The sequence below is a fragment of the Dermacentor andersoni genome, chromosome 1 (assembly GCF_023375885.2).
Source record: "Dermacentor andersoni chromosome 1, qqDerAnde1_hic_scaffold, whole genome shotgun sequence".
Taxonomy (NCBI): Eukaryota; Metazoa; Arthropoda; class Arachnida; order Ixodida; family Ixodidae; genus Dermacentor; species Dermacentor andersoni.
Genome location: NC_092814.1, coordinates 341,561,043 through 341,587,323, shown reverse-complemented (window position 1 = coordinate 341,587,323; position 26,281 = coordinate 341,561,043).

Sequence of the window (26,281 nt, the reverse complement as noted above, 5' to 3'; positions counted from 1 at the left end):
GGGTGGCAACGTTTTCCAGATATCCACCGCGAAAGTGGCGCTATAACGGCTATGTCGCTCTTGCTTTTGCTTTCTTAACACCGTTTGATGCATTTGAGCACAAGACTACCTGAACATCGCAGTACATGTACACGACCGCGAAACACACCGTAATCAGTCCAGTAGTTGTGCTCACTTTTCGCGAGTGTTGATAGTTAGGATAAAGAAAAGGATAGACTTCGCAACAGCTTGAACTCATCTCTTCTGGGATAACGACAGCGTTTTAGCACAGACGTCACGCCAGTAGACAATCAAAACCATTTTTATTGATATATTACAGAAGTAGTAGAACAAAAATTGACGGATACGAAAGCAAAATCGTTAACATAAACGTGCTGACCACGCGCGTGGACTCTTTCTAGGGAAAGAGTAGCCCACGTGACCTCGTTCGGCAACACTGGATCGCTGGAGGCGCAGGAGCTGCAGCATGCCATGCACTTCACGAAGGCTGCGCTGCTCGCGGCGGTGCTGCTGCGTGCGATTCTTCGGCGTCGAGCAGCCACCGCAGCGTCGCCGAAGGGCAGCACGCCGGCAGGTCGGGGCACTGCGAGGGTCAAATATTAACCAACCATGCCCGTGGGTGTCACATTTAGTAAAAAACAGTATAGAAAGAAGTGTTGGTTGGATTAAAATCTCGCTCGAGGATGGTCACGAGTGTCGAAGTGCGCAGACCAATTGCAACGAAATTGGGCAGAGAAATTCAGCGCTTTTTCCCCACCCAGGTAACCGGGCATGCGCGCATGGTCGTTAACGAGCAACATGTCGTTCTAGAAGTTGACGACGATTATCCCTCACCCGCCGTTGTTACTTAGTGTCTACGGTATGGGGCTGCTAAGCACGAGGTCGCGGGACCGAATGCCGGCCACGGCGGCCGCGCATTACGATGGGGACGGAATGCGAAAACACCGGTGTACTTATGTTTGAGTCCACGTTAAAGAACCCCAGCTGGTCCAAATTTATGGAGTCCCCACCTACGCCGTGAACCATAATCAGTTCGTGGTTTTGGCCCGTAAAACCCTACATTACATTTTTTCAACGATTCTCCCTCTGTCTTACGACTCTTGTTCCCTCATGTCTTCCTGTATTGCAGAATCTGTGGCTCGCAAGCAGTCGTTTCCGAACCCTTAGCGTGGCCTATGCAAATAGCAAGTCTTGCGAAAACAATTCGATAAACGTGCAACATTGTCCATCTTGTTTTGCAAATGTTAATCGCAAAATGTCATTAAATAAAGCTGAAACACTCACGCGTAAAGTAAAGGATAATTGAGTTCTAACGGTTGATTCCAAGTAGAACGTCGCTAATGGCCGATGTCCACATAGCATACATTACCTCCTCAATGACGCCAGTTGCGCTGCTGCGTGCGATTCTCAGGCGTCGAGCAGCTTCTGCAGCTTCGCCGAAGCACAGCCTGGCCACAGGTCCTGGCACCGTGACAGCACAAAAGAAGCCATTTGTAATCCTTGCGTGGCACTTGTGTGACAAATCCACTAACATGGCCCACGCTCACTCGAAGCGCTGTACAGAGGCGGGTATGAAATTATAAGTTCCGGGGCAGTCGGGCGACAGGATGCCACTATTTCATTATCAAGTTTCAATTATCAATTATCAATTATCAAGTTTCAACAGGAACACCTGCACCATGAACACCGCAACTCCGCCTTTATTCCAGTTGCGTCCAGCGTTCCTTAAGGGAGTGTGCTTTGTGCTTTCCTTCTGATAGTCTATATTATTGATTTGCCTGATTGCATGCCGTCCCGAATAAGACAGTTCCCCGATGATTCAGCCATTTTCCGTAAACTTTCTACTGACTCTAACCGTGAAGCGTTCCAACCACACCTAAACGCATTGAGTCCATGGTGTTAGACTGGCAAATGACCTTAAATTATGCTAAAGCTAAATGCATGTCATTTTCCCGCTCCGCGACTCGTATTGCAACGTCATACTCTCTTGATAATAAGATTGTTGAGGAGACACTTTGCAATGGAATCCAACATATGTTCGTCATCACATCAACGTTACTCTTGCATCTAATAACTGCAAATTTGAAATAATCAAACACAGACTAAAGCAAGCACGTTTACACTTAAAAAAAGATATTGCATATACACCGCATTAGTGATACCTCAAAACTGAATATGGATTCGCCACCTGGGATCCGAACCAGGACACCATCGTACGTAACCTTGAATACTTGTAAGCCATGCTCCTTGCTTTATCTTTACAGATTATCTCCCGGACTCCAGTGCTGCATGTTTAAAGAATCGTGCCGAATTGCATCCGATATCACTACGCCACAAACACGCGATCCTATCGCTCTTTCATAAACTTCAAAATCTCGAGCGTTTGCATTGATGGCTTCTTTCACTCACGCTCTGTCATTTTCTCTCGCCGAGATCACCCTCTCTAAGTCAAAGCCCGGTGTGTGTCACTCAGATCTTCGCGCGCACTCATTTATACCCAGATTCATACTTAGCTAGAATAACCTACCATCAGACATTGCCTACTGAAGTTCACCCCGACAAATTTCAACAAATCCTGCGTACGTATGTCATAATGTGATGTCTCTGTGCAATGGATGAGTTATATTCTATGTTGTGTTCCTCCCGTACCTTTGCCATCCGGTAAATTTTGTTTTCGAATTATCCTCTTTGAGTGCCTTTTATGTATTATGAATTCCAGGTGTTTCAATTTTCAAATTTCTTCTGATATACTGTTAATTTGGTTTTGTACAAACTTTGATTTTACTACGCATAGTCGTGTCTGCGTGTTTAGTTGCGTTCTTCGGCGCGTTTGTTGCATTGTTCTCAGAAATTGTTATGACAGTATGTTCGTGTTCGCCCCTCCCCCAATTCTAATACCCTCTTCCGCAGGGCATTCAGTGGTGTTATTGAATAAATAAATAAATAAATAAATAAATACAGGTCATTGACAGCGTATTTCTCTCCGTACTTCTACATAAGAATTCCTTAGGAACTCTAAGTCACTGTTCAACTGTTTTGCTGAAACAGCGCAACCTTCATCAGCGGCTATTCGAAATTCTATTGTTCGTGGGCAAAGTTGTGATTTCGTTTCCATACCCTATTTCAATTGACGCAACAAAAACGTGAAAACTGCCTCAACTGGTTTTGTTTTTTTCTCGTGGCTAACATGTGAAAAAGGGTTCCGGTGATTTCACATATGATCGGTCAGACACAATAGCACCACCGAAAAGCGTATGCTGTAGAATGAGCGGCCACAGCTAAATACAATGAGGTGGCGCCACTAGCAATTTCTCCGACGTTGTACAGTTTCCGCGATACGGAGAATATTGACTTGAGCACACATTTGCTGTGCTCGTACAACGTACTATACTTTAAACTGTGCTATACTCTAGGCCAAGGAATGGGGAAATAATTTACGTATAAAAATTGAAAACAACACACCGTGGAACCGTGCCCTGTCGTATACTCATTTCTGTGCATTTACTGCTGAGGAAGTGAAGTCTTTCATTGTAACACATTGCCGTCTGTTTGAAAGCCAAAGCGCAATTATATCGAAAGATTCGTCAAAAAACCTACACTTTGGATGATTCTCTGTAAGAATGTCATAACAAACGGTGTTACTTGATTTATATCGATAAATATTACGACTTTTCACGAGTATGGGAGAACTCAACAGGGCAAGCTTACGAAAACAGTAAATTATCAGCCGCTTACTGTTGACTTTTACGCATTGTTCCAATTTTATGGTTTGAAAGAACAAGACAGTGTTTTTTGAACATAAGAAAACGTCAGCAGTACTGCGGGACTTCTTCCTGCAGCGGTGCAAAAGTCGCGATTTGGTTCCGTAGCCTTCGTTTTAGACCGAAAAATAATTGTCGACAAAGGTAAAGCTGCTAGAATTATTTTATTTCTTATCCTGTAGACTGACTTTCACTCAACGGAAGAAACATATGTAAAGAAGGCGTATATTATTGAATGGACAGGCAGGTACTTTTTCGATTTAAGGTTTCTTTGTCGAACCGTGAGAATGACTTATACCTACTCTCTGTAGCCCGCCGTGGTTGCTTAGTGGCTATGGTATTGCGCTGCAAAGCAGGAGATCGCGGGAACGAATCCCGACCATGGTGGGCGCATTTGGATGGGTGCGAAACGCGAAAAAACCCGAACAGTTATGCTTAGCTGCACGTTAAAGACCACCAGGAGGTGAAGATTATTGCGGAGTCCCACACTACGGCGTGCGTCATAATCAGATCGTGGTTCTGCCATGTAAAACGCCATAACAATAAAAAAAAAACATGATGAATATTCTCTAACGGAAGCACTAAATTCTAAAAATATACTTGAACGCTTAAAATGCCTCTCAATTTTTCCTGGTGAGTAGACGTCTTTTAATCCAAATAGTTTAAGGAAAATAGGCCAACATGTTGCCTCTTAAGGTACACTCGACTGGTTCCTACGGCGCCCCAAGTCGGTTTACAGCCATGAGGAGCCCTCTCGTGATTGGAGCCGTAGAAATACTGCCCCAGCCGAACGTGCTAGCTTCTGCCAAAGCCATCAGAGTAGCCGCGTTATCCAGCTTTCCTAGGATCTCGGTGGCGCTGTCGTGTGGAAGGCATACAACACCACCCCCTAACGCTCTCTGCTGGAGCGCGGCGCTCTGAATAGGCCACGCGAATGTGTTCAGAACGCCTGGCTTCGACCAGTCGAATGCAAACTGCATCCCGAGAGCGCCCCAAAGAGGCCACTCTCCTGTAAATCCAATATAGAAATATCACTTGACACACTGTACTATGGACGCCTATCAAATCACCTTGACGGCAGCACAGCTATTGACACTGATGGCGAATGAAGAAACACAACTTGCCATCACTCGGCAGGGGCAGGGACTTTCGTGCCGGAGCCAGAAGCACGTTAGGATGCTGGAGTGGCCACCTGTTGCTCCTGCTGATCCCAGAGCGCAGCCCGAAATGGCGTCATGGTGGCACTTGCGCTGGCAGACGTGGCGAGGAGACCTGCTGCTGTCCTTGTGGCGCCCGGGCAGCCGGAGCGAAAACTGGTCGGTCGATGCACGCTGCGTAGCCCAGCCAGCATAAAGTCGGCGTCTATGCTTGGTCAGTTTGCGCAACTGCATAATGAAACAGCCATTTACATAAAATTATTTTGTCGTTCATCTAAATGATTCAGTTAGCTACCAGGGGCGCTATAACGTAAAATTATTCAAACATTTCTATGCCAATTCAGAAATCAGCCCTCCACGATTGGCCAAAAACTTTTTTGGACCGATAGCTCCCAATATGAAATAGCGTGTACGCACTTATTATGCACCATTTGACCGAACAAAAGAAAAATTGCACTTTCCCATCCGACGGCTTTTCGGCATTAGCACTCGGCTATTCGTCAAAAGTGTTCGGGCTGCAGTCTTCACCTGCCTGTGACGCGGCGTCACAAAACCGCAAAATCTCACCGCGTCAAAGTAACATACACGCGTTAAAGATGCAATAATATACCGAACAAGTCTGGATGTTCTTCTGAATAGCCGCAGCCTGCCCCATTCCCAAAGGAATAAAAGATGGCTGCCGCCGATCCTTCAGGCACTGGCTACTCGCACCTGCCAGAGACCATGGGTTTATTCGCGTATAATAAACTGCTCGCTTGGCCATGTAACCTATTTGAGCACTTTCGGCACGTTTACGATCCCGCTGTTCCAACTCTTCTTTGCTGAGGATTCGTTTTAGCGGCATTCTTAACCTTCCGTTGCACGACGCCGCGATTTTCTACCAGCCACCTCAAGGTATAAGAAGAGAAATCGGACCAATCGCAGACGCCGACACCACCCTCTTCATGTGGTTATTTCTTTCAGTGCCGTGGCTCGGTCCTATCGAAACGCTCTCCACTCTAGCATGCTCCTCGCCTCCTGGCAGCCAATTGCAAGTGAAACACTTTAACGTAGGCAATGTTATTCATTTCTAAAGCAAAGAAAAGTAGGAGTGTTTGATTGGGCTGTTCAGGCGGCGCTGCGGGACACCGCGTGATGCTTGCGTCAGCGGTTGCGCAAACTCGACGTCAGAAAATTAGAATAAAGACATATTGGAATAGTTTTACGTTATAGGGCGCCAGGTCTTTTTTTTTCTTTTTTTTTTGTGTGGGTTGGGAGGGAGTTAGGTGTCGGAACTGCAATTCAATGATGAGTCGCACTACTCTGGCAATAATTTTATCGCCGGGGTTTACTTACCGTGCTCTGAATTGATCTTGCTCGTGTGTTTTTGATGCTACCCCCTATAAGGATTTGCCCCCCCCCCCCCCTCAACCTCTAAAGAGCGACAGGATGGCTACTGGGCTCCCATGACTGCTCATTACCTCATCAAATTTTAGTTTCTACTATTATTCAGTCTTTATTAAAAACATAAAACCACGGCCACTGAGTGGACAAAATATCCGCACGAAAGATGGATGCAAGGGTGCACACAGACGCACTTCTTCGATCATACGTTTCTTGTGTTTTAATATTTGTAAAACTTATATCTGTAAAACGTATTTACAATTACCTACGCTAAGACTCCAACGTTAGAATTAAAATGAATAAACAAAAATACAGGAGAGACCGTTCCATTCTTACTGATGAATATTGTGAGGAGGTTTTCAATCCAGACTGATAAAGGACAGAAAGGCAGCATGGCCCATCTTATCTCAGTATGAAGATATCCCGTGATGTGGCGTGCTATCTGCGTGTATGAAACAATATTGACGGCAGGGCAGCTACATACACTCACGGCGAATGAATAAACATCACTTGCCAGGGCTCTGCCGGAGCGCAGCCTTTGGTGCCGGAGCCAGAAGCACGGTAGGATGCTGCAGTTGCCAGGTGCTGCTCCTGTGCCCACAGCGCTGCCCGACATGGCATCATGGCGGCACTTGCGCGGGAAGACGTGGCGAGGGGACCTCCTGCAGTCCTTGTGACGCCCAGGCAGCCGGAGGGATAATTGGTCGGTGGAAGCCCGCTGCCTAGCCCCGCCAGCACGATGCCACATGGAGAGTGAAACCGGACGGCGGACCCCATCAATGAGCCGTTGACGTCTTGTGTGAGGGTGCCTTGGCATCCGGGAACGCGTGAAGAACTTCAGAGCGGCTGAAGTGGCCATCGTTTCCGAGGTGTTCGCTCGGTTGGCTGGGTGCTCTCGTGCAGCGTCTCGTGCCGCTTCGAACGCAGAAGGGCGCTTCGTCTTCGTCTTTTACTCGCACGCGATCCTCGCACACAGGCGACGGGCATCGCTATGAATATGCTTATGAATACGAAAATGGAATGTGTTTATCGCCACGAACATCCGCACAGAGGTACGATAGTTGAATACACACTTAACTTGTGGAAACGTGGCACATTCGCGGACTCAGTTGATATATGGCGGCCGGCTTTTGGGAACGATGTTCATATTTTTACGTTTGCGCGCCCTATGCTGAGGGAGCAGTATTTTACAAGTACGGTCCTTTCAATTGAAAAGCAGTTCTGCTTAGGTTTAATTTGTAAGGAAGCAAAAAAAAAGGAATCTGTACAAAAAAGCTAATCAAGAAGAAAGCCAGAAATAAAGGAAAGCAGATACAGGGAACGTAATACGTGGCAGAATTCAATCATTGTCTCCGCCTCTGATGCCGATGTAATACGACCCTGCGCAAGAGATCATGGTTATCAGACAATGATGTCGCTGCCATTCCAGAATGGCAATGCTACTTGCAGTGTAGGTTGAGATCATTTTAATATATGTACTAGTGAATCTCAAGTGCATCGCTTTCATGCTTTACTTGCTTCGAATTATCCTTAACATTTGAGGCAGAAAAACAATGAAAGAAAAATACGGCAGAACCTATTTATTTATTTATTTTGACATTACGCGTTTAAGGCTAGAGACAACGGCAGAGCGGGGCGAGTGCGAGCACCAACAACAGCAACCGTCTTCTTCCTCTTCGTCTTCCGCTGGCACCCGTTTTTCTCACTGCAATCACTCCCCGCCGAAAAAGTAGTCGTCCTGGCGACGTATGGAACAGCAAGCACTGGTGGGTCGTAGTGCGGCTTCAGTCGGTCGACACGAACAGTTTCGCGTCCGCGATGCCGCTCGTCCGCAGATGGCTAAATAGACACATTGACGTAGTTGACCGGGGACGTCTGTTGTGGAACCCGGTAAGTGCCGTCCAATGTTGAGCTGAACTGTGAGAAAGGCCAGGAGTAGAGGAAGAAACGCGGAGCCATACCAGCGTTCCAGGTGAATACGAAGGAAAAGTCAAGCTTGTGTCACGGCCATGTTTCTGGCTGGCGTGAATTTGCGCGGTAAGTGGGCGAGCGATCGGACGACATTCTGCGGCATAAGTGGCGGCTTCAGATAGAGTCGTAAATTAGGAAGTGTTGGGGCGAAACAAAATAATTTTCTCCATAAGCGAGGACCGTCTTGTCTTGTATTGTCTTGTATTCTAAGCAGCGGCGCATACCCGCTATAGGGGATTGGCCAAGAAGCAGGCGGTTTTCCGTATGCTTAGAAGTTAAGCAAAACTAGATTTGAGTAGTAGAGCGTGGGACTGTATAACTGTAATTTCGGAGTGTAATAAAAATATGGTGAATAATTTGAATAAAACAAGTTAATGTAATGAAATTCAATAATAGCCCTAAACAACAACCGTCTTCTTCCTCTTCGTCTTCAGCTGGCGCCCGTATTTGTCAGTACAAATTATTTATTTATTTATTTGTTTATTTATTTAGTATGCTTCAAAAGTCCCTAAACGGTACATTACATGAGGGTTGGGCACATATTGAAGAACGATAAATATCTACGTTAATGGGATTAGCGTTGAAACTATCGCTTTGAGCTATTATGCTTGTATATTGAGCACCGGAGAGACATTCAATGGCGTCTTTCATGCTGGAACTTTGGTGTCACTTTCGTGACAGTTGTTAAAGGGACAAATAGAGAAGCGAAATAAGGTTGAATATGTTTATTGCACCGTAAATAATAAATGCATGTTGTTGTGGCTTCGACGGGGCGGCCGGACGGAAGCGTTACGGCAGGAGGCCTAAACAGCCGGCGCGCGCAGCGCCGCAAGAAAAGAGCCGGACTGCTCCAGTTGGGGACCAGACAAAGACTGACTCTTTATTTCTGAGGAGGCAACTTACAGGAGGCACTTACAGTGTTTGGCGCTGGGTGGCGCCCTGATGTAAAGAACCGAAACCAGAAGTTACGGATACCACATCACCTCTCCCTTGAAAGGAAAAATGATCTACTCGCTCTCCTCGCAACAAAAGTCACGAGTCAAAGAACACATGTTAGTACTGTAACACACATGATTAGTGATACATCTTTACACAATAGAAAATGATATCTCTGGCTTCCCCATTTAAAAAAAAAACGCACATGAACACTGAAATGAGTTATTGCCCTCCAGATCTGCAGTTCCAGTACCCGTCTTGGGAGGACGATGGGATGCAGCCTTGCACACACAGATAACACATAGAAAATTCACAAAGTACATAAGTATGCAATAACAAACATCTGTGTGCCCCCTGGCACAGAGATGAGCCACCCACCCACTGATGGGTGGCTCATTCGCCCTGAGCCTGACTCGAGACAGTCTCTGTGGCTGTCGTGGATTGGCATTGTGCGTAAAAGCACTTTACACTCCATAGTACCCCCCCCCCCCTTAAGAATGCTAACGACTTTCAATGTTAAAACTTCTTTCTTTTTGGCATGAAAGACAAATTAGTATGGCGGCTACTACCGTAGTGAAAATGCATACATGTCTATGGTGCAAGAAACGTAACATACAAGAAATGAATGGTATCCCTTCTGCGGGGATGCTAAGAAATGAAGAAAAGTGTTCCTACAACTAGGATCCACTGATAAATCTGTAGTATAGCAGCAAGTACAGCGTGCGTATAGCACCGTTTATGCTGCCAGAAATCCCGCCATTTGAAGGATACTGCTTACGTCTTATTCAGCTAACAAACATGAAAGGAGATACTTTTGGCGTTAAGAGCCGAATTCGCATGGGAGGGTTGAAACCTCTGTAGACAGTAACCCAAGGCAACAAGCTACTTGGAAACATAATCCTCAAATCGTTCCGGAGGTTGTCTATGGCGTGTAGACCTACGGAAGACTGGTTCAAGTTGTAGAGGAGGAACAGCAGAAGTGTTACTCGTACGGGGGCTAGAAGGTGTGTCAGAGACCCGAGTGCCTGCAGGGCCAGTGTCTTGGGGAGGAGTGTCGCACGGACGTTCAGGAGACTGTTCTGCACGGGGTGAACCGGGAGGTGGTGGTGGTGAGACAGGTGGTTGCAAAGAAGGGGTTGCAGCAGGAGAATGAGTACCGGTAGGAACTGGAAGAAAAGGTGGAAAACCATCGTCAACGGATGTTCCATCATTGAAATGACCCATTTCATTTGTTTCCCCCTGACGTACCGAGTACTTCACCAGTTTAGACGCGTTCCAACGCTTGCCATTTTCAAGCTGGAAAGTACTTCGACCTACTTTGCGGTAAATCTTGAATGGACCGGAGTATTTAGGACCAGATTTCCGTGAAGTACGTACCCTAACCAGATCGCCTGGCTGAAACTGAGGACACTTAATTGCGCGACGACGATCCGCATACTTTTTAGTATTTTCCTGTTTTTCACGTACTCTACTCTGCACTTCCTGGCGGAACTTTGGAGAAGCAAATTCAGGATGAATTGGAGGCATGTTTGCAACGTCCAGCCGAGTTCGTGGTTGCCGACTATGGAGCAGCATAGCTGGAGACACACCGGTAGTCATATGGGGAGTAAACCTGTAAATTGCCAAGTATTCTAAGACCGCAAGTCTGAGGTCTCGCTGTTCCAAAAAAGCAATCTGTATGAATTCTTTAAGGACACGGTTAAATCTTTCTACCTGGCCATTGGCCTGTGGGTAGTAAAGAGCGGATAAGAAATGCTTAATGCCTCTTTCCTTCAGGAAGTTTTCGAACTGTCCAGAAACAAACTGTGGTCCATTATCGGACACTATAGCATCAGGAAATCCTTCCCTACTGAATATGGACATGAGACTTTGCATGATGGCTTCCGGTGTGACGGAAGGCATAAAAGCAACTTCGGGCCATTTGGAATGACAGTCAACCATGACCAAAGCAAAGCGAGCATACTGTGGCGCACATTCAAGAGGGCCTATTATGTCTATGGCTAACTTTTCCCATGGTCTTAATGGCCATTCGACAGGTTGTAATGGCGCAAAAGATGGTTTGGCAGATTTATCTGCTTGTTGGCACACAAAGCAGTTTCCCACCAGTTCCTCAACTTGCCTATCCATGTGAGGCCACCAGTAGATGCCTCTCAATCTGAGCTTGGTTTTAGTAATGCCTAAGTGACCTTCATGAGCAATAGACAGGAGGGTCTGACGCAAGGAAGCAGGAGGAACGATACGTTCACCTCGGAGAAGCAGATTATCCATGTAAGACAATTCGGACTGTACAGCAGCATACGCCTGTAACTCTGACGGAAGGTTCGCCGCAGTTCTCCATCCTTTTACTATTTTGTCTTTTAATGCTTGGCACACTGGGTCTGCCTGTGTGGCTGCTTGGAATTCCTCCTTTGTAATACAAGATGAAACTAAAGACACTATTTCCTCATCTAGTGCTGGTTCACATTCGGGAGGGACAGGTAGGCGTGACAATGCGTCCGCAATGACATTTTGGTCACCTTTACAGTACTGAATGAAGAAATTGTAATACAGAAATCTTGCATTCCACCTTGAAATTCTTAACGGTCGCTGTCCAGGACCCTTTGAAGATAGCAATGCGACTAGAGCTTGGTGATCAGTTCGTAGAGTGAACTGTCGACCCCACAAGTAAACATGCCAATGTTCACATGCAAACAGACATGCCAATGCTTCCCGTTCGCCTACGGAGTACCGTCGCTCTGCGGAAGATAACGTACGAGAAGCAAAAGCTACTGTAAAGAGCTCATTTCCGCATTTTTGCTGTAGGACAGCTCCTATGCCAACGTCAGAAGCATCAACCGTCACAACAATAGGCAGATGCGGTTGGAACATGCGTACCACCGGGCGTGATGCAAGTACGTCTTTAATAGCCTGAAAGCTGCATTCAGTATCCCGATCCCAGACAAAGGCTTGTCCTTGCCTTAGAAGTTTCCTTAGCGGTTCCACTACGTCGGCATACTGCGGGATAAATTTAGCATAGTATCCCGTCAGGCCCAGAAATGAATGTAGAGCCTTTTTGTCCTTAGGCTGTGGTGCCTCCACGATTGCCTGAATTTTACTATCCATCGGCGAAATGCCGTTTGCGGAAATTTTATGTCCTAGGAAAGTTAATTCTGGGACACTGAATACGCACTTGTGGTTAAGCTGCATGCCTGCATTACTTATCCTAGACAGGACTGTTTGCAAATTTCTGTCGTGGTCACGCTGAGTGTGACCCCATACAAGCACATCATCAAGGTAGCACAAGGTGCCTGGACAGTCTTTCAAAACAGATGACATGATCTGCTGGAAAGCGGATGGCGCAGATGCCAAACCGAAACACACACGCTTGAAGCGGAAAAGACCGTCATGAGTTATAAAAGTAGTAAGCTCACGGCTTTTCTCGGATAATAAAACCTGATGATACGCGGACTGCAAGTCCAACTTACTAAAGACAGTAGCACCAGCGAGTCGATGCAACAGTTCGTCAGCCCTCGGTAGTGGAAAGGCGTCAATGATGATAGCCTTGTTGGGGTCTCGAAGATCGACGCAAAGTCGAATGGAATTGTCCTTCTTTCGAACGACGACGAGCGGAGAAATCCACTCGGACGCAGTGACTCGTTCGATGACATCAGATGATTCCAGGCGTTGCAGCTCGGCGGAGACTTGCTCCCGGAGAACCACAGGTAGAGGACGCAGTTTCGCTGAGACTGGTTGCATTGAAGGTCGGAGACGAACGTCGTGGACGAAGCCCTTTACAAGTCCCAATTGTCCCGAGAACAGATGGGCGAACTCTGTTGGAGCGTTGTGCGGAAGAGACGGAGGCTGAACGCTTGGGTCAGCTGGAAGTCCTGATACTTGACATGTGAGCGAAGACCCTTGAATGTCAATGCCCAAAGCTTGAATGGCATCTAAGCCCAGAAGAGAAGTGCCTTGGTTCGTGACGTGAAATGTCACTACTGCAGCATTGTTGCGATACTTGACGAGCACGGAGAAACGTCCTGAATGCAGAATTTCTTGCTGCGAATAATTCTTGAGTCGAAGACTCGAAGGAGATAATGGAAAAACCTTGAAATGTTCTTCGTACAGGGAGCTGTTCATCAGCTACACTGTAGCTCCTGTGTCCACGAGCAACTTGAGTGTAGTATTCCCAATGAGGACTTCGGCGCGAATTGTTGCCGGACGGAAATTCGGTGCTTGAATTGTAAGCACAAACGGGACTGTAGAGGCTGATTCTGTATCAGCGGTAACGGAAACAAGCTGCGTTCGAGCAGGAGGCTGTGGCTGCGTTCGGTTCCTCGCACGGCAAACCGAAGTGTAATGTCCCACTTTTCCGCACGCACGGCAGGTAACGTGCTCTGCCGGACAGGCTGGATCGGATGCGATGTGGCGAGGTCAACCACATCGGTAACAATGGGGTGCGAGTTCTCCAGTGGTTTCGCGGAGTTCGGGCCGGACGTCACGTTGGCCGGCCGCTCGATGCGACTGAGCGCCACGCCGTTGATCGCCATCTTGAAGGCGCCGGGTCGAGGGAGAAGGGGGGCGGTGACCGCCATCTTGCGCGCCCGGGCGAGGAAGGAGATGGCTGGCGACGCCATCTTGGCGTTGCGTCGAGACGCGCTGAATAGACGAGTTGCTGAAGACTTCAAGTTCCTTGTCAATTTGCTCCAAGCTTCGTCCGATTTCCTCGGCTTTCTTGAGCGTGAGAGACGATCCTTCGTACAGTAGCCGTTCTCGAACCCTTTTTGATGCGACGCCTTGGAGAATTTGGTCGCGAAGAGACTCGTCGTGCCAAGCGCCGAACGCACAAGCAGGCGCTAGCCTTTGTAGCGCGGTGACGAAGTCCTGGAAGGTTTCCCGAGGTAGTTGCTTCCTGTCCCGGAAGATAATGCGGCGCACCAGGGGATTTGAGCTTTCTTCGTAGTGTTGGTCGAAGATGCGAAGAATGTCTTCGAACGTAGCGGCCGTCTGGTCCGTTTGCGATGCGAGGTCATAGTAGAGACGCTGCCCCTCGAAGCCTAAGTTGCTCAGTAAAATGGCCTTCTTCCTCTCGTCTTGTAATGCTTCGCATCCGGTCGCCTGAAGAAACGTGCAAAAAGAACGTTTCCATGTGAGCCACGGTGCCGAAGGAGTACCGGGTAATGCAAGGAAAGGCGGCATGGGTGGTGCGAACGCCATGCTGGGCACGGAGAACAAAGGCGGGGGAGTTGCGGTGGACGACGACGAAGTGGACTGCATGTCTTGCATGCGGGAAGGAGGGGAGCAGCAGAAGTAGAAAGGCAAGGGGCCGTAAAAGTGAAGTGAGCGGTTTACCTCGTCGCCAGTTTGTTGTGGCTTCGACGGGGCGGCCGGATGGAAGGGTTACGGCATGAGGCCTAAACGGCCGGGGCGCGCAGCGCCGCAAGAAAAGAGCCGGACTGCTCCAGTCGGGGACCAGACAAAGACTGACTATTTCTGAGGAGGCAACTTACAGGAGGCACTTACTGTGTTTGGCGCTGGGTGGGTATCCGTAACCAGAAGTTACGGATACCACACATGTCTGGCGGAACATCCCGATGCTACACATTTTAATCCAGAGAGAGCAAGGGGCAATTTTCAATGACAAAGATGGAGAGCTCGGCCTGAGTGAAGTGCCTCTAACCTGCTACTCCACACTGGTGAAGGATTTTGTCTGAATGACAGAGGTGGGATGTGAAATGGAAGGAAGACGGTTGTGTGCTGAAGCTGATGAAGATGAGAGCTGCACAGCATACTGTTCCTGTGCTCCGGGTACATGCATAGTTCACAGCGAAACCCACACGTCTTCGCGGACAGAGGTAGAGGTTACCGCCGTGTGGTTAGGGGATCGTCTATAGCTTGCATGATTTTTGCAGCTCTTGGACAGACAGTAGCAGCTGTAGGATGTGGATTATTTGTCGCAGGATGACATTGATGACAGAGCTCTATGGTGATTTTTCGATGCACTGCCGTTCCTGGTGCTCACAGTCCAAGGCCCCTGTGCGTAGCGGCAGGCGTGATCATACATTCGATGCCAGGCTTGGGCTGCTCGCTGGAAGTAATGTGGCTTGGAGAGGCCCACCGATGCCGATTCAACTACCTTCCACTGGAACTGCGGGATGAGAGCCAGGGAGATCTCGGTTGGACTGGCAGCTTGTTCATGTCGACGACGCGATAGTCTCCTCCGGTACTCCGCTAACGCTGTCGCACCTCTGTGTGATATGTCAATATTTTTATCTTCTTTTTCTCTTGGGGACAATTGCTGAAATTTACCTCGTGTGGTCCGCTGTAGGTCAAGCACTTTATTTCTTTCCTAACTTGCATAAACACATGTCGTGGCTGCCTGCGAAGCGAAGTCCTACCGTCTGGCATATGAACACAGCGCTGGCATTACCAAGCTTTAGGGACTTGAGACATCACAGCGCTTGGGGCACGTAAGGACGCACAGAGTGTCTCACATAGCTCACCTTGGCGTGATCATGTATCGTGTGTCCCTCGAAAAAAAGCTTGAAGCTCGTCGATGACCTTCACTGTTGAAGCCAGAAGCCCTTGGCATTCGTCATCGGTGATGTCAATGACGACATCGTAAATAACGCTTGCGTTTTCCTTAGCGTTGAAAGCTACCTCATTATTTCCTTTCAGAGCCACAATTACGAAGGTAGGTCTTGAGAATCTGTCTTGAGGCACAAACGCAAGATTGTAACTTGCGTGTAGGCGATCCTTTGGGGCCATGCTCACTCTCGTCCTTAGTTGTCTTGCAGCATTTGCTCTTCAATCGCTTGACCTCCACGATGGTGTAGTTGTTGTACGAGTCCAAGGATTCACTGTTGGAGAAGCAGGAGCCGGACGTCTCCACATCGACGTGGCGAGTCTTGCACAAATATCGCTGGGTGCCAAAGTGCAAAGAGACGTGCCCGGCACAAGTGATGGCCAGCCATCTGTCATCACCTCGGACGGGTTTTCGTTCAGGAAGCACAATTAAGCTTCAACTGTAACAAAACGGTCGCACCAAACTTAAAAAAGCTACGCTAGCTCAGCTCCTGCAGTTAACCAGCCTACCCGTGAAAATAAAAAAACGGGCTCCGTATTATACCCTTGAACATCTGGCGTTCCTCCACATACCAGAAGAAAGGTGCATGGTAAACGTGAATGCACGGACCCTATAGATATGCGTACACCGCAGCCTGGCTAAACGAGAAAAACCCGAGAATCTGAGCGGTAGAAACAGGTTATTCGAACCAAGGTTTCCACAAAATTATGGAGATAATTCGCATTCGATAAAAATTGCAGGACGCTTAAGCTTCGTCAACAAGAGTGGAATGCGCCAGCGTTATTGCACCCCGCTCGCACCGCTCACTCATTCGCTCGGCATGCTCATGACGAGACGAAGCGGCGAAGCGCGCGAGTGGTGGGCCACCTGTCGGGCCAGCGCCGTACATTGCGAGGAGGGGGTCTACTGTGTTTGCCGCAAGATGACTCTACGTGTGCGCTCAACGTAGACGAAATGCAGGGGAAACGTACTTCGCTACTCGTTTAATTGCGACTACTGTAATTTACATGGTCATAATTACCGATATACACCACAGTATAACTTTCTACGGCACGTTTCAAAGGCAACACCGCATTCACTAGACGCGCTTTCGTCCCGCTTTGAACCGTCGAACTCATGGCCGAGTGTGATCGCGATGCCGAAAGCCCGCGAACTACAAAATCCTTCTTTCGCGAAAGTGCTGCGTATGTAAGAAGTGTGTACGCTGTGGAGGAACCTCCGCCAGACTGGATGCACTTGTTGGATGCATGTGTGTGTTTGCCTGAGTTTTAAACGGACCCTGAAACGATTTTGACGATTTTCTACAAACGTACTGAGTCGTTAGAGTAGGTCCTTCTGATCATTAATTCACACATCGAAGTGCTCCGCGTAAAGCGTGTAATTTATTATAAGGTTTTAAAAATGCACATCGCTGCCGATCGGAGCACGCTGCTCGGCGGAATTTTAAGCCGCCCCTACCCATATGACGAAAATCACCCATATGACGTCAGTGGAGCGAGCTATCCGATTGGCTGACCAGGGCGCGTGATCAATAATTTTTCCAACTTTATGGTAAACAAATGATCTTCGTAATAGTTGGAATGTTAGTTCATTTGTTTTTATGAACAGAAAGTAACATAAAGAGAATGCACAAGAACGACTTTTCAATACAATTAAGCACATCCGGCACACAGCAAGTGTCGTCTGCTTGTGTTACAACGTACTCCATTTTGACGAGAGCTCCGCGGTCAGAGTCGGTCTCAGTCTTTTCGCGAGCACTATGATTCGACTTTGTTATTTTGTGGACTGCAAACGTAGCGACTGGCAATATGTCAAGCTGCGACATCGTGTCCCTCTGCAAGGCAGCATACGAGCGAGCTGGCTGCTGCGCATCGGACTGCCGCTATCCGATCGGCGCCAGGGTTTGCGCGTTTGTGGCCGTCACTTTACACCGGAAAATTACTAACGCAATAGCGTTTCGCGAGTCCGGTATTAGGGCAAATGCAAGCGCAAGGGGACAGGGTCTGGCCGCTTGACTGTGCCGTAACGGGATGAGCCATGGGATGAGCAGAATCGCAAATGCGAATGGTCTGCACGGTGCAGCCACCTGGTGGCACAGAGCTCAACCATACACAGTAGCAGTAACGAAGTGTATTCTTCTTTGGCTGCTGGTGTGTATTTTTCGCAGGAGTGTAATCATCAACACTTTGTTTCTATAAATGTTTAAAATGTTTTACACTTGGTTAGAGCAATATTAGCGCTTTGTTTGGCTGGTTAAGCGCTGCGCCAACAAGTGGCTGGACCGTGCAGACCGATCAGGCCGCACGTACGTCTACGCTAAAGTTCCTTCATCAGCTTGAGTTTATGCCTCCAGTCATTTGCCGAAATGACCAGCTTGCCTGTGGTTACCGGAATACCAGACACGTTCGGCGCTACGACAGAATGCTCGCAACGCACGCTGCTTCGATAGCTCTCGTTTGGGGTCGACGGCCAAGCGGCTAGCGGAGAGGTTTCACGCGGGCGGGGGCGGGCTCCAAAACAACCGGAAGTGGACGATGTGACGTCGCATCGTGACGCGAAACCAGTGAAGGCGGAGCTTAGCCCAGCTCGCTCGGCGAACAAGTTGAGGAGGAAAAGCATGACTAGGGAGGAGGGTAACTTCTAATCGCTTGAAGCTCCATTAATACGTAACGCTTCACTTAAATTGTGGTGTGAATGTTCTACTTAAGCTGTACCCTACGCGTCTACAAAATTTGTCCGAACCGTTTCAGGGGCCCTTTAAGTGTGTAGCTGTGTCCACTTTGTTATACACCTTCAGTTTTCTTTTCCATGTAATAAAGAAAAAAAAACTCATGGCTGAGTTGTAGCGTCTCCGTCTCACACTCCGGAGACCCTGTTTCGACTCCCACCCAGCCCATCTTGCAAGTTGTTTTTATTTATGAATTGCCTTCCAGGATTTTTCGAACACGGACAACGCCACGACGCCGACGACACCGACTTTTCTGCGACACGAGCCCCTCAACGCTGTCGCGTTAAAAGGAACAAGTTTGAATGGTTGTTCGAGTGTCCCGTACACCCCTATTTGATGTCTCGGTGCGGCGTTCTTCTTCTTAGAACGAAGATGCGTGTTAGATTCCCTTCCGCAGGACCGGAGGGCGGGTGAGGGTTAAATGAATAAGACACCAGCCCTTTCAATGTATCAGTGGCGTGTTCGAAAAGGAAAACAAAGTGTTGAAATTACTGAGCAACTGTTCCTCATATCACCTCTTGTACCCCCTTCGTTCTTCGACAGTTGAAACTGGCAGGTTGAACGAAAGCGTCCGCATGTGCTTGGTTCCGCCATTTTTGCCTCTGATCTCTTTGTAACGTTTACCATTACCAATATCGCCGTTTTATTTACTTTTAAAAAAACGCTCGCGCACAAGAAAATTGCGTTGGGCCTGTCCCTCTCCACCTCCACAGTGAAACTACTGAAAATGGGAGTTCACTACACGTGGAAAGAGCTCGTGGAATGCGCACAACGTCAACCAACTGGAGAGACTAAAGCTAACAAAAACGATAAGAGCCCTGGTCAAAGATGAGAGGGGCCAAGTCGAGGATGAGAGGGGCCAACCTAAGCGTATGTCACGCAAGATCAGAGACAAGCTACACATAAGTACCATTCCCAGAAACATGCATACTGGGTACGACAACGAAAGGAGACAGGCGAGAATAGAGGTACTCAAGCACATACTGGAACGCACCAACACCGAAGAAGAAAATGTGAGATACACGGACGCTGCGGCGTACTGTTAAGAACGGCCAGCTGCAGTGCAAGTTTGCCAGCCATTTACGCCAGCGGTGACAACCTCATCTTGGAACGCCGCCGCCAACCTCTAGCCACGGCGTGACTAAGCCGACTTTTGGTCGGGAACAATACGCACGTCCTCTACTCTCCGTCGCTTCAGGTAGGATGCGTTTGACGAAGCAGGCTTTCTGCCGAAACCCCCACGGTTACGCTCTAGCCTCGTCGCCGTTGTGACGGAATGAGTTCGGAGGGCCAACTATTGTTACCGAACTCCCCAACGCGGACCTGATCTGCTACGAGTGGGGGAGTTGCCGCGCGAACGTCGTCGTAGGCTGCTTCCCACGCGCCGACCAAGACGCAAGACAATGTGCTACCCGGGGCGCTACCCGCTTCGGCTCCGAGTTCTACGAAGCCCCTCTGACGTCGGCTCTGGGCCAGGAACCTGTGTGTGTGTGTGTGTGTGTGTGTGTGCGTGTGCGTGCGTGCGTGCGTGTGTGCGTGCGTGCGTGCGTGTGTGCGTGCGTGCGTGCGTGTGTGTGTGTGTGTGCGTGCGTGCGTGCGTGCGTGCGTGCGTGTGTGCGTGCGTGCGTGCGTGCGTGCGTGTGTGTGTGTGTGTGTGTGTGTGTGTGTGTGTGTGTGTGTGTGTGTGTGTGTGTGTGTGTGTGTGTGTGTGTGTGTGTGTGTGTGTGTGTGTGTGTGTGTGTGTAAGCCGTCCCGGGGAGAGGCGGCGTGTGTGTTTTCAATCACTGATTTCAAACTGATTTTCAATCAGCGTGGTCGAAGAGAACGGCGAACAACTAACAGCCACATCCATACGTGATAAGGACGCGGGCACAGCAGAAGAGCTGGGCATAGCCCTGGCTATGGCAACGTGCAAGAAGACCTTGGTTACCGTGGTGACGGACTCACAAGAAGCATACAGAAGGTATATGACCGGAAGGATCGGAAAGGCAGCACTCCAGATCCTGACCAACACCGAGACAGATACAGCACCAATCCTCTGGACACCGGAACACGAGTCTCGCAGGGAACCAGGCGGCGCACGCCGCGGCTCGAGATAATGCACGCCGATCCAAATCTGAAGCGCAGAGAACACGAACCAGCGACTGTGACGAGGATGATAAACGGATATCCAAGAAGTACTCGCATATCTTGGCGCACTACAGGAAGCAGAGGCGTCGCTACCCGCCTGCGCACAAGACGATGAGTAGGGAACAAGCGGTAACCGGGAGAAGAGTCCATACTGGAACCTATCCGCATGGAACACTGCTGCACGCCATGTATCTGGACACCTACGGGCGAAACTCCAAATTCTGCATGCCGGACACGCCCAACACCTTGCGCCATATGGTGCTGGAGTGCAGGAATAACCACGAAGTACCACAATCATCATCACCGCCAGGCGATAACATGCAGGAGGAGGAGGAAGTAAACTTTATTAGTCTAGAAAGAGTAATTCAGCGGTCGGGCCGGATGTCTCCATCTTCTATTGGTTGATGATCTCCGGCCTGCATAGTTAGCGCCCCTATTTCAGGGCATCACTGAGCGTGGCTTCTCGTCGGGCATGATCCACCATACTCCGTTGGAGGCTAGGGTCGCCGCTGCAGAGCACGTTCTCCCACTGCTCCGCACTCAGATTTTCTATTTTGTGGAATTACTTATTCGTATTGCACTCCCATGGACACACACCACGGGCATGTGTCCCTGTATTTACTTGGGAACATTTTGCATAGTATATGTAAATTTGGGAAAGTTCCTGTCTGCAGCTTTCGCCTTGTAAACTGCCTGTTGTTGAGTGAGTGTATTGTGGGGCGGGGGATATCTGATCCTCGTCCCTCTATGGTAATTTAGTATGTCAGAGTACGTTGGGATCACTGTCATGAACTCCTCAGGATCACTGTTTAGGTCCGCTCGGTTGGTATGCTCGCGAGCGATCCTATCAACCCTTTGGTTGCCCTCAATCTCGGTGTGCCGCGGTACCCAAACGATGGTGTGTCTAATGCGTTTATGCTGTTGGCCAGCGCGGAGGAAGATTTGGAGTGCTTTTTGACCGATTCTGCCGTTAATGTCGTTTCGGCATGCTTCCTTGTAGTCTGTTAGAATTATCAGGGATCTATTTGTGCGGTAGCCCTCCACAGCTGCTAGAGCAACAGTCATTTCTTCTCCCTTGGTTACCGTACAATCCCGTGCCGACGCGCAAGCGATTTCCCTATAGTCCGAGTCTATTATTGCCGCGTGCCGCGACGACTCTTTGTTCTGTTTCCCTTCGTTCTCGAGGATCCCTGCCAAGAAACATGGACCCGAATTTACACACAGCCTGGCGGAACGCTAGGGCAAAATATGTAGAAAAATACCTAGCAACCAAGCCGCACACGGCATACACGGACGCAGCGGTATATCCTCGAGAACGAAGGCAAACATGCAGGAAGAAGCGGACTCAGAGGAAGAATCAGAAGACCAGTGGGAGGCTCTGCTTGTGACGCAAGACCCTGACAGCCAGCTACGGTTGGTGAACAGGGTTCAAGCGGCGGCAGCGAGCCATGGCTACCTGGACTGAGGAGGCCACCTACCTTTGGGCTCAAGAAGCCTGGTCAAGAATAAAGTTTATTTCTCTCTCTCTCTCTATCTGTCTCGAGGGATCTCTGCAGAAGCTACAATTGCGGATATCTAAGGCCGCGAAATCTTCTTGTTACTGTTAATGATGTGCCGGTGAGACTAAAAACTGTACATGGTATGATTGCATTAAACAATTCGGGCATGTACAGTAATCGGTCACCTTGTGCTGTAGTGCCGATCTGGTACCTTTTGTTGCTCCGATAACCATAACGAAAGAAGAGCTTGCGCACCAGTGTCTCCATGCGTTGATAATGATGATGACGTTCCTCCCCGATCAACACGACCGCGTCAAAACAGTGAAGCTCAGGTAACACCCGGTCATGTACCAATTGTAGAAGATACAAAGAAGTAAATAAAAAATGTAGCTTTGACTCAAGCCTCGCTATTAGTGTCTTCCTTACTCAACATGTGTGTTGGATAATATTTCCAATGATGCTGCTAACGCTTGGAGTCTTTGTTGTGTGGGAGAAAATAGAAAACGATGTATTTTCAGGGCACATCAGATTCAGCTCAAAACAGTCTCCTGTTCCACGTGTATATATTACTGACGCAATACCTCTAACTAATATGTGAATTTGTGGCCTTCGAGTGTTTCTGAACTGAATTTCATTATTTTCATTTTTTTGGCAAGGGCACGTAGTTATTGATAAGTATGGGGCGGAGACAGTGACATAACAAGGTTGAACTGTACTCAATAGACGCACAGAAAGGCACTGATGTAGCTGATGTTCTTGATTAAATTTTCGCTGCTTTGTGGCAGTGTTGTGGTTTATTATTTGTTTAGGTAGATGTAACAAAACGGGGAAAAGAAGGTTGTTTCTTGTAATTAATATTCGCAACGCATTGCGAGCCAGAAGCCCAAGGTACCGCTGCGTTAGCGCAGTGGTTGTTATGCTTCGCGGCTGAGTTTGAGCTGATGGGTTCAGCTCTAGCCGCAGTGGCCGCATTTCTACTGTGGCGAAACACGAATATGCTCGTGTACTTTGATTTAAGGGCCCATTAGAGAACCGCACTCGATGAGAAGTTATACCAAATGCTGCATTACGGCGTGCCTCATAATAAGATCCTCGTTTTGCATTTAAACACCACCGAAGTTATAATTTTAACACCTCGGGGACAAGAGTTGCGCTTCACACAAGCATAAACTTTAGTACTTGCGTTGCGAAACCTTCCTCTACGACCTACTCTGAGGTAGATAAAGCTTTCCTGTACTGGCTCAGTCCACCTTAATAGGAGGTAGTACTTGGGGTCCAATACACCGCGGGTTCCTTCATGAACACCTGCACGAGCCTTTGATGAGTATTCGCGCGAGTACCTTCATAATGTGGAACAAATGCGTTTTTTGTCCATTGTGCCGTCTCTCCATTTCCTTCTTGGCCAGCAACTCGATAATCTTTCTACCGCCAGACTCGCATGCGCCTCTGTTACCGGTATGAACATCGTAGCAGTTCGTTATAGCTTTGCTATCGATTCCCAGCCGCACGCTTCATTGGCGAACAAAACCGTTAATATTAGCATTGGCATCAAGGTTAACATCCTCGATGAAAGCATTCCAGACGCAACGACATCGTGTTGCGACCTGACGCGGCGTACGAAAGTGCGTCGCGCCTTACTTTCGTCCGGAACACTTCAGTGTTCGTCACAATCAAGTTGCATTTTTGGCACGTAAAACCCCAATATTTAAGTGTCCGGCTCACTCAACTGTAACTCCAAACTGTATTGGGACATGAGTTTTTTATATTATGATAGAAATATAGACATTGCAAACGACACAGCAAGCATTCTGAGGGACCATGGGTCAAAATTTTTTATTTAACTACAAGGAAATGGATGCACTTAGTGATGCGCCTCTTAATGCGATTTGAAGGAGCTTCACGCAAGTGTGGAAGTTTTTCCCAATCGCGACCGCAAAAGACTCCTTTTTAAATCAGATTGGCAATTTACCGGATGTCTTATAAATGCTGTGACAGCCTTAATGTGTGACGAAAGCTTCATGCACATGACTTCGACGCGCAGTGCAGTCGCTCGAATAGTTCTCGTTTATGTTTTTTGAGGGGCTCGTGATTATGGCGATAAGATAGCAGGCCATGCTGCGCAACTTCAAATGAGATCTCTTCGCACAACGATAGGATTATGACTTACTCGAAGAATGCGATTGGACAATAAAAAGCTCCTTTATTGTAAATATTATACAATCACAATTTTCTTCGTACAAGAGTATTTTAAAGAATTATATCAATGCCACTCTCGGAAAGCATCCGCACTGGAGAGCGAAAGTATCGGCAAAATGACAATGATGTCACCAGAGTCACCAAATAAAGCCTATTTTTGATCTACTCTTCGCTCAAAGAATGTAGGCATGCAGTTTTCAATGAAGAGTGCAAGTTCGGTGTTAATTGATATATATATATATATATATATATATATATATATATATATATATATATATATATATATATATATATATATATATATATATATATATATATCATCATCATCAGCAGCCTAGTTACGCCCACTGCAGGGCAAAGGCCTCTCCCATACTTCTCCAGCTACCCCGGTCATGTACTAATTGTGGTCATGTTGTCCCTGCAAACGTCTTAATGTCATCCGCCCACCTAACTTTCTGCCGCCCCCTACTACGCTTCCCTTCCCTTGGAATCCAGTCCGTAACTCTTAATGACCATCGGTTATCTTCCCTCCTCATTACATGTCCGGCCCATGCCCATTTCTTTTTCTTGATTTCAACTAAGATGTCATTTACCCGCGTTTGTTCCCTCACCCAATCTGCTCTTTTATTATCCCTTAACGTTACACCTATCATTCTTCTTTCCATAGCTCGTTGCGTCGTCCTCAATTTCAGCAGAACCCTTTTCGTAAGCCTCCAGGTTTCTGCCCCGTAGGTGAGTACTGGTAAGACACAGCTGTTATACGCTTTCCTCTTGAGGGATAGTGGCAACCTGCTGTTCATGATTTGAGAATGCCTGCCAAACGCACCCCAGCCCGTTCTTATTCTTCTGGTTATTTCAGTCTCATGATCCGGATCCGCAGTCACTACCTGTTCTAAGTAGATGCGTTCCCTTACCACTTCCAGTGCCTCACTACTTATTGTAAACTGCTGTTCTCTTCCGAGACTGTTAAACATTACTTTAGTTTTCTGTAGATTAATTTTCAGACCCACCCTTCTGCTTTGCCTCTCCAGATCAGTGAGCATGCATTGCAATTGGTCTCCTGAGTTACTAAGCAGGGCAATATCAGCGAAACGCAAGTTGCTAAGGTATTCTCCATCAACTTTTATCCCCAATTCTTCCCACTCCAGGTCTCTGAATACCTCCTGTAAACATGCTGTGAATAGCATTGGAGATATCGTATCTCCCTGTCTGACGCCTTTCTTTATTGGGATTTTGTTGCTTTCTTTGTGGAGGATTACGGTGGCTATGGAACCGCTATAGATATCTTCCATTATCTTTACGTATGGCTCATCTACACCCTGATTCCGTAGTGCCTTCATGACTGCTGAGGTTTCGACTGAATCAAATGCTTTTTCGTAATCCATGAAGGCTATATATAAGGGTTGGTTATATTCCGCACATTTCTCTATCACCTGATTGATAGTGTGAATATGGTCTATTGTTGAGTAGCCTTTACGGAATCCTGCCTGGTCATTTGGTTGAAAGAAGTCTAAGGTATTCCTGATTTTATTTGCGATTACCTTAGTAAATACTTTGTAGGCAACGGACAGTAAGCTGATCGGTCTATAATTTTTCAAGTCTTTGGCGTCTCCTTTCTTATGGATTAGGATTATGTTAGCGTTCTTCCAAGATTCCGGTACGTTTGAGGTCATGAGGCATTCTGTATATAGGGCGGCCAATCTTTCTAGGACAGTGTTCCCACCATCCTTCAACAAATCTGCTGTTACCTGATCCTCCCCAGCTGCCTTCCCCCTTTGCATAGCTCCCAAGGCGTTCTTTACCTCTTCCGGTGTTACTTGTGGGATTTCAAGTTCCTCTAGCCTATTCTCTCTCACCTTATCGTCGTGGTTGTTACTGGTACTGCATAAATCTCTATAAAACTCTTCAGCCACTTGAACTATCTCATCCATATTAGTAACGATATTGCCGGCTTTGTC